The sequence below is a fragment of the Dasypus novemcinctus genome, chromosome Y (assembly GCF_030445035.2).
Source record: "Dasypus novemcinctus isolate mDasNov1 chromosome Y, mDasNov1.1.hap2, whole genome shotgun sequence".
In the NCBI taxonomy this organism is placed as follows: Eukaryota; Metazoa; Chordata; class Mammalia; order Cingulata; family Dasypodidae; genus Dasypus; species Dasypus novemcinctus.
Window position 1 is genome coordinate 17,118,433 of NC_092216.1, and position 16,136 is coordinate 17,134,568.

A 16,136-nucleotide genomic window follows, 5' to 3' on the forward strand; every position below is an offset into this window, starting at 1 on the left:
AGATGGTCCATGGAACTGGGCATGGTTTTGGGGGGAGCAGGTGAGTGTGAGAGATTGTCAGGTATGTGGGTGAAACTTTAACATTGAGAAAGCTCTTTAGAAAATATAATAAGGAAGGATTACTTGTTTAAGGTGTTTGATGGGGTCATCTGACACAGACTGCACCTGGGGCATGCTTATAGGGAGAGTGTGAGTGCTCATCTTGACATAGTGTGTTCTTTAATTGGGTGGAGAGCCATACAAGGACAAGAGAGGGGTTGTACTCCCATCCTGGGAAGGTCTGATATTCTCAAACAAAGGGAAGGGTGTCTCTTGAAAGCATTAGTGGCTTCCAGTTAGGAAGGAGGACCATGTGTCAAGTCCTCAGCATTGCTGCAATTATCTATGAATCTGGTCCTTGAAGCAGTGAAGATTTGTTTTCACAGTGGTCCCTGTGGGGAGGGAGATAGAGGAATAGAATAGGTGGAAGAGGGGGTAACTGGAGAGCAAAGAAAGTGTTCCACAAAATCATGCAATGATAGATATAAACCATGTTAAATTTTACAAAAATATTGCAAAAATGTATAGTCTAAAATGTAAACAATAATGAACCCCCAAATTTGAAAATTTTAGTCTAAAATATAAACCATACTGTAAACCAAAATGGAATCATCATTAGCAGATATGTTTCAAACTCTGTACATCAGTTGTAGCAAATATAATATCCACATGTAAAAAAATCATTGCTGTGGGAGGAAGAAAACAGTTTGATGTTGGGTATATGAGTATTCCATACATTGTATATGTGTAGCAGTTTGATTTAATTGATGAATTCCAAAAAGAAATATTGGATTATGCTTGTAATCTGATCTGTACCCGGCCATGATTGAGTTGTTATTAAGGCTTTTATTGGGTCATGCCATTAGAGTGTTGAGTCCCCACCTACAGATAAAAGGTGTGGCAAAGAACAGAGTTGGAACTTTTTATGTGAATGGTTTTGATGTTGGAATTTGATGCTGAAGCCTTAAACTGGAGCCCTGGGAAGTAAGCTCACAGAGGAAAGAGAAGCTATCCCAAGGAAGAGAGGAACACTAAGCCCAGGAAGAGGCAAACACTGTGAAGAAAGGAAACTTGAACCTAGAGGGAAACAAGACCCAGGAAGGGAGGAACACAGGAATACTGAATCCTCACAGCCACCAGCAGCCATCTTTCTCCAAATACACTTTGGGGAGGAAAGTAATTTGTGCTTCATGGCCTGGTATCTGCAAGTTCCTATCCCAAAAAATACCCTTTATAAAAACAAACCAGTTTCTGATATTTTGCAGCAGCAGCCTTTTGGCTAACTAATACAGTAGGTGACTTCACTGTGACCTAAAACTTCTTTGAAGACAAAATTAAAAATTAAAAAATAATGTAGAAATTGAGGAAATTGAGGAAGGAATGGATGACTGCCACTACATACAGAGTAGCACCTATTACAGTGATGAAGGAAAACCTCAAAAAGAAAATTTTATGATATATTTCATTTTTTAATATCCCAAATTATTCTTTACTTATTTTTAGTTTTCCTAAATTAGTATTCTATTTATAGAATTAGTATTCTATTTATAGAAATAGAATATTCTATTTCTAACCTTTAAACCTATCATTACAATTTCATTTTCCTATGATTTGAATTTGGCAATAGATTACACTCCATTTGTTAGGAAGTTTAGGATCACAGAGGGGTTCAACTATGGTAGGGATGAGCAGTGGGGTGGGGTGTCATTGGTGGGGAATCACGGATGGGAGGGAGTTGTCCAAGGCATGTATATAGAACATATATAAATGTTTGGATATTCATTTATTGTCATAGTAAATAGAGTTCCAAATGACAACTGAGGGATTGCTGAGTTCCTAGCTGGGGAGCCCTGTCACATTCCCCAAGGAAAGAGCAACAATCACCCAAGTGTAAGGGCAAGGACCAGTGAAGAAGGATGGTCCATAGATGTGCCCTTGATAGTGATGACTATGCTTATGAGTTCAAACTTCACCCAGGCCTAGACTGGGAGGGTTCCTGAGATTTACCTCCTGAAATCCTCCATGTTGTTCAAATGTGGCCACTCTCTAAGCCAAACTCAGCATGTAAATGCATTACCTTCTCCCCAGTGTGAGACATGACTCCTGGGGATGAGCTTCCCTGGTGCTGAGTGATTACTACCAATAACCAGCTGACGATGCAACTAGAAAAACAACTTGAATAAAAGGGGGGAATGGCAAAAACAAATGAGTTTATATTGCTAAGAGACTTAAAAATGTGTCATGTGGTCATCAGAAGGGTCGTTCCTTCTTACATCAGGATCAATAGGATCCCAATGACAGCCAAAGTAGACATAACCCCATGTACAGGTCCTCCTGAGGGCTACAGAGACATTCAGGTCCTACAGTACACTGCCTTGCCTGTGGGGTACACTGCCTTGCCTGTGGGCCCTACTTTGAAATTTGTGCTCTTGAGTATGATGGAGTTGGACTCAGATGTGACCTTTCTAAACATGCCTCTTCTGTCACTTTTACTGAAAGCGTGGTTGGTGCTCGAGTTGGTGTATACTCAGGAGACATGAATCTCTGGACTGGCCATATACCAGGTGGGACTTGAGCCTCAGCAGAGTTACAAAACCTCCTCTCTGGTTTGTTCCACTTAACCAGGTCAACTAACAGAGTGGTGAAGATGTCACCTACCACATCAGGGTACTGAAAGTGCCCACAACTGCAAGCAGGAGAAATGCATCCATCAGCCATGTGGGATCTAATTCCCCTCTTGATTTTGAGGTGTAGTGGACATCACATTCCCTGGGTCCACAGGATGGAGGAAGAAAATATGGATTGGAGTGGATTCACTAGTATCCTACCATAGAACTACTGTGACTCTAGCAATGGCAGAAGTTGTATCATTGCTGTGGAAAGAGTGGCCATCGGAGATGCTGAGGGCAGAGAGAGGGAAGAAGAGGTATGAGAATGATATTGCAGGGACAGATGCAGAACATTATATATCCTGTCATAACCCACTGAATGGACTGGGGGAGAGTCTAAACTACAATGTAAACTATAATCCATATGGTGCAGGAGTGATACAAAATGTACTCACCAAATTCAATGAATTTGGCATTAAGATGAAAGAGGTTGTTGATGTGGGAAGAGTTGCGTTGGGTGGAGTTGGGTATAAGGGAAGTTCTTATATTTTTTTAATGTAACATTTTTAATATCTATGTATGTTTTTTTAAAAAGACAATTAGATGAAAACACCTGGAACTCCAAAACACACACACACAAGCCATGTTTATGTTTCATGTGACCCAAGTAAGAAGTATGTTCTCATACCCTATGAAATATCCTTGTTTTTAAACCCCTTATTATATCACCCCTCATTTTCTCATCTCTTCACAGAGTGCTATCTTCATTCATTCCTAGTCCAACTGTCATCAAAGATTCTCTCCACTTCATAAGTCCCATTAAAACTTTCATCTGATTCTGTACCTGGTGTGTTCTTTACTCTAAAAGCCACACAAACTCAAAGCCTTCAGAAATTGGATAGTAAAAATTGGTGAGTCATTCAGGAAAGCAAAGGATCACCAGCAGCAATAGGCATCAGCTTAAGGAGAGGAGAATCCATAAGGGAAATCTGAGGTTAGTCTATACCACCCACGTGAGGAGGAATGGCTACCTTTCAGGATGAATAGGGACTGTCAAGAGAACATGGGGACACCCAAAAAACTATGGCAGGTATACTGGCTGTACTACAGCAGATAGCAGAGCAGCTGCACTTAAATAAGGAAAAGGGGGGCTACTGTAAGATAGCCCTTATCAGAAGACTTGTGGACAGCAACTGAGGCAGAATTTGTGGCAAAGGTCTCTGTGCACCACTTAGAAGGAAAGTTAAAGTAAAAAGGGAAAAGCACTAGCACAGGCACAGATGAAAGATTCCTTAGCTAATCGCCTGTGCTGATTGATCAGGTATATTGCAAAACTGTATAAACTGAAAGAGTTTAATGAGATGTTATTTTAACAATGTTTTATGTTTTAATCATATTTTGTTTGGAGCAGAGTTTTTATCATAATGTTAAAATTAACTCTCGGTTTTGAATCAACACTTTACTCCTGAACTTAAAGTCTAAGTATACCCCTAAAGAGTAATCCAGAATATATGAATGTTAAAAGTATGTCTGAAAAGCTAAATTAGTGCTTAACAGCAATTATACTTCTCAAGTATACCTGTTTGCTGGTTACGGTTAAAAGTGTTTCCAAGAATGTGCTGCACAGTACAGGCAACACAGATTCCAGAGGAGATTTTAAAAGCAATAAAATCAGAGATGTGAAATGGTGAAGAACTTGAGGACAGCCAAATCAAGGGAGTGAAAATCATGAGTCAAATTAATGAGTTTTATGTTTCTATTGGTGTGCCTTAACTCCTTTTGTGTTTGTCAGTTTGTTCAGTGTATATTTTTACACTTCTGTTTGGTATTAAATAATTTTAAATTAACAAATGAAAATTCCTAAAAGAGCTCTATATATATGGGCAATTTTTAAATAAGCATTTATATTGATAAATGAGTACATCTGAGACCCAAATTGGTGAAGCCAAACAGGATAAAAAGCCACATAAAATCTGAATAAAAAAAAAAACAATTTAAAGGAAGGAAACTAAAAAGTTTACTGAAATTCTTCCATGATCTTTCTATAGCTATCCTACTCACAAGTTCTTCTAACTAATGAGAGTGGACTTACAATATTCTACTATAGAAATATTGTGGCTCTAGCAAGGGAATAAACTGTATCACTGATGTGCAGACAGTGGTCATGGTAGTTGCTGAGGGCAGGGAGAAGGAAGAAGAAATGTCATGTGGGAGCATTTTCTGTACTTGGATTTGTCCTAAGTGATATTTCAGGGACAGATGCTGAACAGCATATATCCTGCCATAACCCACTGAATGGACTGGGGGATAGTGTAAACTCTAATCCATGTGATGCAGTAGTGCTCCAAAATGTATTCACCAAATGCAATGAATTTGCCACAATGATGAAAGAGGTTGTTGATGTGGGAGGAGGACATGAGGTGGGGGGTAGAATATATGGGAAATTTTTAAATTTTTAATGTAATAATTTTTGTGATCTATGTATATTTTTTAAAAGGCAATTAAATTTTAAAAATTTAAAAACAAAACCAGTTAAGGAACCTAAGGGGATGGGGTGGATGTGGAAAATAGAGGAAATGTGAGTTTAGCCTAGAATTCTGCCTGCTAGATGAGAAAATTAAAATGATAGGGACAAAGGGGATATTACAGAATAAACCTTGTTTTGCATAGTCTGATTATGGAATCCCCCAACTAAATTATTTTTTATATTTTAAAAAATTGTGCTTTATTATTTTAAAAATTATTTCATTTTCTTATTACCCCCTGTTAAGTTTTAAAAGAATTTGTGATGACAGTAACAATGTAATGGCCAAGTTTCAGTAAGTAAAGAAAAAATCCTTGAAAGCTATGGGAAGATTTTTCAAAATTTTGATTAAAACAAATTAAACAATAATATATTACAGAACTTGGTAGCCAGTAGCCAGTATACTTTTAGGTTCTTCACAATTTTAGAATTATATTACAGAAAAACAGAGGTTTAACTTCCTGTGATGGAAGGAAGAGAAAAGAACATTTCTTGCATAAACTATAATGGTTTCAACTTTTTTTAGCTTGGGTGTAATCTGCCTGTCCATTGGATAATAACAAAGTAAATTAACATTATATTGTTAAATCTTTAAGATGTTTAAAATAGTAAATTTTGATTAATGAAATTTTTACAAACCTCTTTTTAAAAAATTGGTTTTGATTTAATTGAAATGAACAGGTATTTTTTCATAGAACAGAATGTGTGAAAAGATGTACATATATATATTTCTTTGTAAAAGATTTGTGGAAGTAAATTAATGGTCAATGCTGACTAAAATTTGATTAGTTTGTTAAGGGGAATGCATTTTTTCCCTAAGATTAGATGACTGGCTTTTATAATATCAGAGTGGAAAAAGTATCCATTGCAGCTGTTGAGTGTAGGGAGAGGAAAGAAGAGATGTGATATGGCAGCATTTTCAGAACTTGGAGTTGTTCTAAATGATATTGCAGGGACAGATGCTGGACATTATATATCCTACCATAACCCACTGAATGGTCAGGGGGAGAGCGTAAACTACAATGTAGATTATAATCCATGAGATGCAACAGAGCTCCAAAATGTGCTCACTGCATGCTTACTGCATGTGCCACAATGATGAAAGAGGTTGTTGATATGGGAGGAGTGGGGCAGTTGGGGTGATGGGTATATGGGAACCTCATTTTTTAAAGGAACACTTTTTGTGAACTATGTATCTTTTAAAAAATACAAAATTTTTTTTTAAAAAGAAAAGGAAAAAAATCAGAGTGGAAATATGTAAGATAAGGATTGAAATAATATGGAAAGTTTTGAAGACATTGTAGAAGGTAGTATTAAGTAAGGGAATGTGTTTTGTAAGGGGGAAATTTGTCTGGAGATGAAGTAACTATAGTCCATATTGTTATGATTGGTTACAGGAAGTTTGCAAAAATATTTTCTAAACTGAAATATTTAAATGACTTGTTCCAGGAAGCCATTATTAATTAGAAACCTAGATTGATAAAAAGTAACTTCATGACAGTGAAACTTGTCAGAGGCCACTTCAGTCTGCATATTAAAGTAGTGGTAGTGGGAAGATAATCTTGATTCCATTGGGAATCTTAGGTTTTCATAAAATAATGGAGAAAGTACTTTTTCCTATACTGCTAAGTTAAAATATCTGTTTATTAACATAATCATGGCAAAGGTTGTAGAAGTAAAGTAATAAAAATAGTTAAGTCCATTTAATGTTATAAACTGCATTGGAAGAATTTAGAAAATTTATAAAAATTAAGAGCTAGCTTTAGTTTTGTCAAACTCTCTTGCACATTCAAACCCCGGCCTCTAGTATCCTGAATAGTGTCTCTCCATTTGAGTTATTGGCTAGGTTGGTCACTACAACCCTTAAAATAATAAAAGGATCTTCCTTCTCTGGGCATGCTCCTGAAGTGGATGGAGAGTATGTTGCTGTTTCAGGCAGCTGGCAATAGTTTGAGTGGCCAGATTTACTATGGGTATTGCCTATAAACTGGTAATGTTTCATAATGCCCAAAGGTGCTATGAACCAGACAGGTGAAGCACTGGAGCCTCCCTCCAAGAGCCAGTGGTGCTGCAGCATGCTGACTGTGTGAAGGACGTACCAAGTGGAGTATTACTTACTGGGGTAACATGAGTAGAAACTAAACAGACCTAAACGATTGGCATTATGGTCTACTCCCATGGAGAGACAACATGTATGGTAAAGCAAACCTGGAGCTTAGATCTATTAACATCAGCTCAAAGAGGAACTTGTGCATTTATTAGTATATTGATTAGTGTTAAGTACTGTACCTATATACCTGATGAGTATGACAATATCTATAGGAATATAACATGTTAATAGTCTTTATAAATGTAATTCATTTTCTAATGAATTAATGAATGTGCCTATAAGATAAAACAATGCCTTTCTTAAGTATTGTCCTTATTTTGCCTGCCATATGCTTGTCTTGTTTTTGCCTATATTGTCTTTGTGAGTTTATATCTAGGGTAGTGCCTCTTTTTAACTCTCCTAGCTGTCATAAGCATAACCACCACTCTGGGAACTGAGCGTGGCAGTTTTCTAGCAGCATTTGAAACTTACAGGACAAGTCCATCAGCTTCAGAAAGATGTAGTCTCTGGAGACACCTAGGCTTTCCCATTCCCATGGTCCAATATGCATGGCTACCCTACCTTTGGGGACTGCTTATCACCATTTTATTTATCCTTTTAGTAGGACCACATATTTTGAAAATTCTAACATAAGTTTATTTTTTCCAGGGTCAATTCCTTCCAGAAAATGGTATTAGTCATGTGGGGGTTTCATCCTACTCCAATCATGGTGCCAGGCCCACCTTCCCTCAAACTCAATAAAATAGATGGAGAGTTTCACAAATCATTAGTCAAGGAACTTCTGCCCCTAATCAGCAGGAAGCAGCTACAGGAGAATAACCATTGCCCTTCAGTTCCCCCTCAAGAATAAGGGGGTGAACTCTCTGAGGAGGGAATTGAGGCAGGTTAATTTAGGAAACAGGGGAGACAGCTGGTCAAAATAAAGTCCACCAAAGACCCTGGTCACAAGGTCCAGTTTGAAAGTCCTGGACTACTTATTATCTGTTAATGGAAATGTTTCTTCCCCCTCATGTTCCCCGTAAACATTTTTCTTTTTGCCCCTATGCCCTTGCCTACAGTGAGCTTCAGCAGTAACACATGCCCACAATCAAACCAATGTTTGATCTTCCTTGGTAAGTCGAGGATGCTCCTGGCCTTCCTTGGATCATAACTACAGCAAATTGACAGCATGAAACACATTGCTGGCATGACAGAATACAACCCACTGACAAGTTTGGAACATGACTTTCTCATTTAAGACTGAAATATAGCTGCCCTCTTTCAATGAGACTCGATTATATGTTTTCCCTTTTAAGGGAACTGGTGAATAAATCCAGGCCTTTATTAGGATATGCTTATATAATAATTTAGGGTGGTTAAGAACTGAGTCTATCACCCTAGGTTGCATTGTCCAAGGGCAATGGAATAACACACAGAATCCGTGATGTGTAGTTACCTGTGGAATTTTGTCCTATTGTCAATGTAGGCAGCTTTGTGCAATTGTGGGAGTCCAGGCTCCCTCCTCAAGTCCTCAGCACGCAGCCACCTGTGTGACCTAAGCATAAGTTAAAGGTCAACAATCCTCCCCAGAGGGTAAAGGATGTATAATGTTATCATAAAATAAGATCTTCACAAAGCAGTAAATGTCTTCCTATGAGCATAGCAAAAACATCCATACATGTCATCTATATGCTTCACATGACCCTAGCAGGAACTCTGTTCTGAAACCCTTTATATATCATCCTTAATTTTCTCATCACTTTGTGGAGCCCTATTTTCATTCATTCCTTGACTGGCCACCAATGAGCTCTCCTGTTCATAAGTCCCAATAAAACTTATGTCTGATTCTCTTCTCAGTGCATTCTTTGTTCTTGCAGCCACACCAACTCATGCCCTTCAAGAGTTGGGTTATAATAGGCATATTGGCCTCTTTTCTTTTATTAGACATTGCCTATTTACTCTAGTGATTCTTGCCCCTCTATTTGAGATTGCAACAGGACTCCAAAGGGTAGGCATATGGATTTTGTTGGCCATTACGTGGGTCTCTAGCTACTGAGATAATACATATGACCACATAAACACAGTCATATTCCACAGAGGTATGCCCCAGTGCTAGCTTCAGCAGCAACTATACTACTATTGGAATGATACAGAGATTAGCATGGCCTCTGTGAAAGGATGATGCAAAATAATGAAGGATTCCATAGAGGTATGCCTAGATGTACCCTTCTCCACCCATCTCCTCACCAACACCCTGCACTGGTGCCCTCCCTTCCATAATTGCTGAAAGGACACTTCCACAATTGTGTTTTTAACCACTCCTCAAACTCCTAAGTTCATCTGATCCTTCCTCCAGCCCTCCCACCTGCTCAATCAGTAACCCAACCCAACCCCCAGCCCCACTGAAACTCACACACCAGCATCATCAACCCATTCATATCCCTACCACCATTACCCTATCCAATGCCAAATCACTCCATTCACAACTTCATAGGTTCTACCCAGATTGAGCATCACCTCACCATTCTCTACTGTCTATCTCCTGCTAACTCATATTTCATATTACCTTTGTGATTCTAGTCAATATCCTTTGTTTATATCACTGAAATCATATGATATATGTCCTTTATTGATTGACTTATTTCACTAAACATAATGTCTCGAAGATTCTGATGGATGTAGGATGACTGAACACCTGAATATAACTTGTTTCTCTCCCTGTTACCATGGTACAAAGGAAAGAATTGTATGCAATTTAGAAGGTAATGAGATGTAAAACTCAGTGTCAAATTCTGCTTTCACTGGTCAAGACCTTCTGTTGAAACAATGAAGCATGAAAACCATTGAAGTATCAACCATTTGGCCAGACCTGCACAGAAGTCCCTTGCTGTCCTCACTTCAACTTGCTTAATTAACATAGTAAAACTCCCACCCAGGGGTCGAGTTATCTGCCCCATTTTTGATCATGCAATGTGTGTGCAAGTGTGATTTCCTGGACATATTAATCATACAATTGTATAACCAGTTATGTGTATGTGTGTTCATCCATATGCATAAAATCGAATGCATAATCAGAGCCAATGCTAAGTATTAACTTGAGTATTTAAGCAAGAGTGAAACAGCAGCACAGGGAATCAGGTCTGAGTTGTTGGTGAGCTTGCTGGCAAACAACATGTAGCCAGAATGGCCGCTAAGCATACACAATGGCTATCACAAAAGGCACCTCCCTTCTTCCTAGCCAGCTTCCTGGCAGATAAGCCTGCTGCGCCAACTTCAAAACTACCTCATCCCATCAAGTAGCTGCTTCATGTTATCCCAATCCCCTTAGCCTATCTATAATTGACGCATCACCTCAAGCCCCCACCCCTGCCTATATAAGCTGTACCACTTCCCCAATAAACCAGACCTGTGCCACGAGCCTGTGTCTCGGGGTGGTTACTGTGTGTTTAACCTGGCTGTGTGATACCAGGGCCCTGCCGTCACTCACAACCCATTCGAGAAGTTCGCCTCACCTAGGTGAAACCCGTCTAGCTAACGGCCCCAGGGGAACAGCGACATCTGGCGCCTGAACAGGGACCCTGAACACCCTCACCTCGTTCGGACAGCAACCAGCGGGATCCGAAGTGATCCTCTTCCTATAGGTAAGTGAAGCTCAGAATGGGGAATTTAGCCTCTTCTGAGAAAGCACCTCAGGCGAGAGTACTGCATGCTCTCTTAGCAAGATGCCGTGTTAAAATTACGGAAAAGGAGCTTGCACAGTACTGGGACATTATCGTTCGCTATACTCCGTGGCTTTCCACCGCCCTCCTATGGGACCCCGCCACATGGTCCAAATTAATTTCAAGAGTTCAGTCAGCCGAGACTCGTGAACAAAAGGTATTTCCCGTAGGTCTCATGCCCGCGCTCCAAGCTATTCACGCTTGTCTTTCTAACCCTACAGCCATTTCCCCCCCTTCCTGATTATTCTCCACAAGACTCCCCTCCCCAACATACCCCTAAGCCTGCACGACCTCCCCCTCCTGTGCCCCAGTCCCTATATCCCGTTCTCCCAGCACCTCCCCCCTCCCCTACCTCTAATCCTTCCCTTGCCGCTTCCTCCTCGCTGCCCAGCCCGGCGCCACAGAAATTCCCGGACCGGAGCGCAGAAGAGCAGGCGCCGCCGTCCCCTCCCCCTGCCTCCGGCCGCCACTTCCTTTGTTGTTGTGCCGCCCCCTGCCCCCCATCCTCCTCCGCTACTGCCCCCATAGAGCCCTTTGCCCCTCCCTTCCAACCCCCCTCTCTGCTTACCCCACAAAATACCACTCCCCCTCCCTTCTCTTCTGGAAACCCCTTCCTCCCCACTCTGGTTCTGTCTAATCTTAGTACTTCCCCTTACTGCCTTCCACCCTGTCCCCCCCACCCCTCTTCCTGTACAATACTCTACTAACGACAATATTCCTGCATATTGGCAGCCTTGGGACTATAAAACTGTTTCTAACCTTCGTAAAGCTGTTCAAGAAGATGGTCTCAATAGCCCCTATGCTCAAATGCTCCTTGAAAATATTTCACTAGCCCACAATACTGCTAGCGACTGGAAAATTCTCGCTTGCACTATACTTACCCCTACTGATTATGTCACGTGGTTAGCCCTTTATGATGCTGGGGATCGCCAGCAAGGCTCCCAAAACCTCTCTAACAACCTCCCTCATATTCCGCCTGACGCGCTCAAAGGTGAAGGACAGTTTACTCTCCCCCAGATTCAGGCAGGCCTTCCTGCTCCTTACTCAGATCAATGTGCCGCTCTCGCTAAGGCCGCCTTCCATAAAATCAACCCAAATGGCAAGCCCGTGCAACTTGCTAAGCTTATTCAGGAACCCAATGAGTCCTTTTCTGCCTTTTACAGTCGTGTTAAAGAGGCTGTTTATGGTAAACTTTCTCACTCAACTGCAGCTGAAGCTTTACTTGAAGAACTATTGTGGGAAGGCGCGAATACCGCCTGTAAACAGGCTATCACTCCTATCCATAATAAAACACCTACCGATTGGGTTCTTGCTTGTAGAGACATTGGCAGTATCGCTCAGGCCTTGAGGCTTCACCCTCCCCCACCGTTTTATCTGCTGCTGTCGCACAACATCTGCAGCAGCTGCAAAGGCTCTGTTTTAAATGCAGACAACCAGGGCATTTTGCTCGAGAGTGCCCACAAAATCAAGCCCCCCTTCCTCCCCCTTATGCCAATCGGGCTCCCTCTCCTCCCCCTCTCACCTCCCCAGACCTCCTCCTGCCATTTGCCCCAGGTGCCTTAAAGGCCTGCACTGGAAGAAAGATTGCCACTCCAAAACTGATATCATGGGTAATCCTCTCCCACCTTTAAGCTTTCTGCAGGGTGCCTCTCAGCCCCGCCAGTAAGAGAGGACTTCCCCTATGTTAGCGCCACAGCTTCTTCAACTACCCGCCCTCAGCTTGCCACCCCTTCGAATCTCCAACTGCTAGAAGACCAGATAGCCGCAGTTGAAAAACATCTCATTAACAAATCTGACCCCCCACAACCCCCTCTCCCCTTTGATGCCACCAAACATTGGCTTGACCAGCTCAACCAACGATTAGACGATCTTGAGCAAGCAGTGCTATATGGTGATAATTCTGAAACCACTTCTACCACTGCTGAGCCCCCTTCGCCTGCCTCTCCTGAGTCAAAGGCTCCTCAAGCCTGCACCATAACCACCCCTCATCCCTCTGTGCACTGGGCCATACCCATTACTGCGCATAAAGCCTTCCTTACACTTACAGTCCAAGGACATCCTATAAAAGGGCAAGTTGATACCGGCGCCGATATTTCTGTTCTGCGCCCGCAGGTTGTCCAGCCTTCCTGGACCTTGCAGTCTGGCCCCCTAGTACAGGGCGTTGCTGGGCTTCAGCAATCCCAGCACGTCAGCACTCCCCTCTCGTGGACTGACCCTGATGGTAAAAGCGGTACTTTCTGCCCCTTAGTCATCCCTAACTTGGCTCACTCCCTCTGGGGATGTGACATCCTCCCCCCGTCAGTGGGGCAATCCTCACTACCCAAATGCCCCCCCAATTCTAAAGGCCACTGATCTGCCCCCTACCTTTCATATTCCCTATCCTGCTCCTGCTAAGCTTAATTGGAGCACCATAAACCCAATTTGGATGGATCAGTGGCCGTTGCCTCGCCAGAAACTCCTCCCCTGCTCCGGCTAGTTAAAGAACAAATACTTGCAGGTCATCTTGAACCTTCTGTAAGCCCACATAACTCCCCTGTATTTGTAATTCAAAAGAAAACATCCAATACCTGGCGGCTCCTTCAAGACTTCCGCCAAGTTAATGCTCATCTCCAAAAAATTGGTTCCCCTCAGCCTGGCCTTCTACACCCTTCTGCCATTACTCATGGCTTTCATATAATCACAGTCGATATCAAAGACTGTTTCTTTTCCATTCTGCTCCATGAGGCAGACCACCCCTTTTTTGCCTTTTCACTGCCCATTCCTAACAATGCATACCTGCAGTTATGGTATCAGTGGAAAGTCCTTCCTCAAGGAATGAAAAATAGCCCAGCTATTTGTCAAATGTTTGTGAGTCAAGCAACCTCTCCACTCCTTCCATACTGCCAAATAATTCACTATATGGATGATGTCCTTCTAGCACATCCAGACCTTAACATGCTCCAAGCCTGTCTCCACTCCCTGTTAAATAATTTCAACCAACTAGGCCTCAAAATCACACCTGAAAAAAATACAAACTGTGCCCCCATTTACCTTTTTGGGGTACACCATCACCAGTCATTTACGACCTGCCACCCCTAAGTTACAATTACCTTCCTCCTGCTCTCTCTCTCAATTACAGCAGCTTTGTGGGGATATCAATCGGCTGCACCCCCATCTAAGTGTGACTACACAAGAACTTAAACCCTTATTCTCCCTCGTCGAAGGAGACGCCATCATTCTAGCCAGTGAACAGTCACCCCAGAAGCCCGCCAAGCCCTACAACTCATTAATGCTAAACTGGCTAATATTAGCGTGACTAGATTTCAGCCCTCCCCTCCGCTCTTAGCCATTGTGCTCAATACTCCAGGTACACCCACGGGTGTCCTTTATCAACAGGTGCCCTTGTTCTGGGTACACCTTGCCATAAGTCAATTAGAATGAATCACTTCTCATGTAGAAAGCCTTTGCATAATAGGACAAAAACTTAGAAAAACAGCCATTCTCCTCTATGTAATAGAACCAGATACAATAATCCTCCCCATTACTACTGAACAATTACAAACCCTGGCTCAAACAAGTCTCAACATGCAAATTCTCCTAGCTAACTTTACTGGGCAAATCAGCCACCATAATCCAAAAGACAAACTCCTTACTGCCATAACTCTCCTCCCCTTTGTCCTCTCCTCTCATGGGTTCCCATTCACCTCTCCATTACCTCACGCCCCTACCATATTTACAGATGCTAATAAAACTCACTTTTCTATTGTAACAAAAAATCCCCCCTCTCCTAATTCTATCCAAGTGTTTCCACATGCTGCATCAGTGCAAGCCAGGGAGCTCTTAGCTCTCCTGCAAGCCTTTATACAAAATCAGTCCACCCCTATCAACATCTTTTCTGACAGTGCCTATGCCGCCAATGCCATTCGAATACTGCCCTATGCAACCCTAAAGATTAAGCCCAGTTTGTTAATTGATAGCACCCTTTTAGTGCTACAACCCCTCCTCAAAAATTGTACAGTTCCTTGGTATATCCAGCATATCCATTTACATACTGGATTACCTGGAGCACTAGTGAAGGAAACAACCTTGCTGACTCCTCTCTCACTGTTTCCATACTCTCTACCTCCTTAGATTAAGCCAGGCTCCTACATGCAAAATTCCACATGTCAGCTAACTCCCTCCATCACCTTTTTCCCGACATCACTCAAGCCCAGTGTAAGCACCTCACACATGAGTGCAAACACTGTGCACCTTTCCTTCCTATAGGCCCCTTACAGCCCCAAGGAGTTAATCCACGGGGCCTCCATCCAAATGCACTGTGGCAAATGGACATCACACATGTCCCCTCATTTGGCCACTATAAATTTGTACACGTGCTAGTAGACACATTCTCCAAAGTTTTCTTCACCACTGCTTTATCTGGAGAAAAAGCAAAAAATGTTATAACAGCCTGCCTTCAAGCCTTTAATCAAATGGGTATCCCTTGGACTATAAAAACAGATAATGGACCCTGCTTTCAGTCCAAAACTTTTAAACAATTTTGCCATGACTGGAATATTCAACACAAAACAGGAATCCCTTATAACCCTCAAGGACAGGCCCTAGTTGAGAGATCTAATGCGCTCCTCAAAAATACAATGAAGAAACTTTCAGGGGAGTTCCCTACAGCAACCCCCCAAGATTTGCTCAACAGAGCCCTAGTCACTATCAACTTCCTTACCTTTGACAAAAATCATACTACTCCAGCAATCCGGCACTGGGGAGGCCTAAGACTAGCCCCCACGCCGGTCCCCCTTGTTATGTGGAAAGACCCCCTCACTAACATATGGAAAGGCCCCCACCCTCTACTAACACAAGGAGGAGGATTTGCTTGTATCTTTCCAGAAAACACCGACCAGCCTTTGTGGATCCCAAGCTGTCTCGTAAAACCTGCCACCAAAACCAATGCAGCTGTGTAGCCTCCCTGGAACCCTTCTATGTAGCTTTGTCACCCTTGTTGGAGCCCTCCTGTTATTCGCTGGCTCTCCGAGTGACTGGACAATGCTGCACAAATCCTTCCTCCTCACTTTCTTTGTAACGTATATTTGCCTTCTTCTCGCTATCGCCTGCTGTGTATAACCCACCCATCATGTGCTGCCTCTTATACATACTCACTCCTTCTCTAATTATCTCACTCA

The 16,136-nt window shown here is 42.1% G+C and overlaps 1 pseudogene; it reads left to right on the forward strand.

Annotated features, from left to right (window-relative positions):
* Window positions 1-9,374: 9,374 nt before the first annotated feature.
* LOC139438451 (U6 spliceosomal RNA) lies at window positions 9,375-9,474 on the forward strand (annotated as a pseudogene).
* Window positions 9,475-16,136: the final 6,662 nt, after the last annotated feature.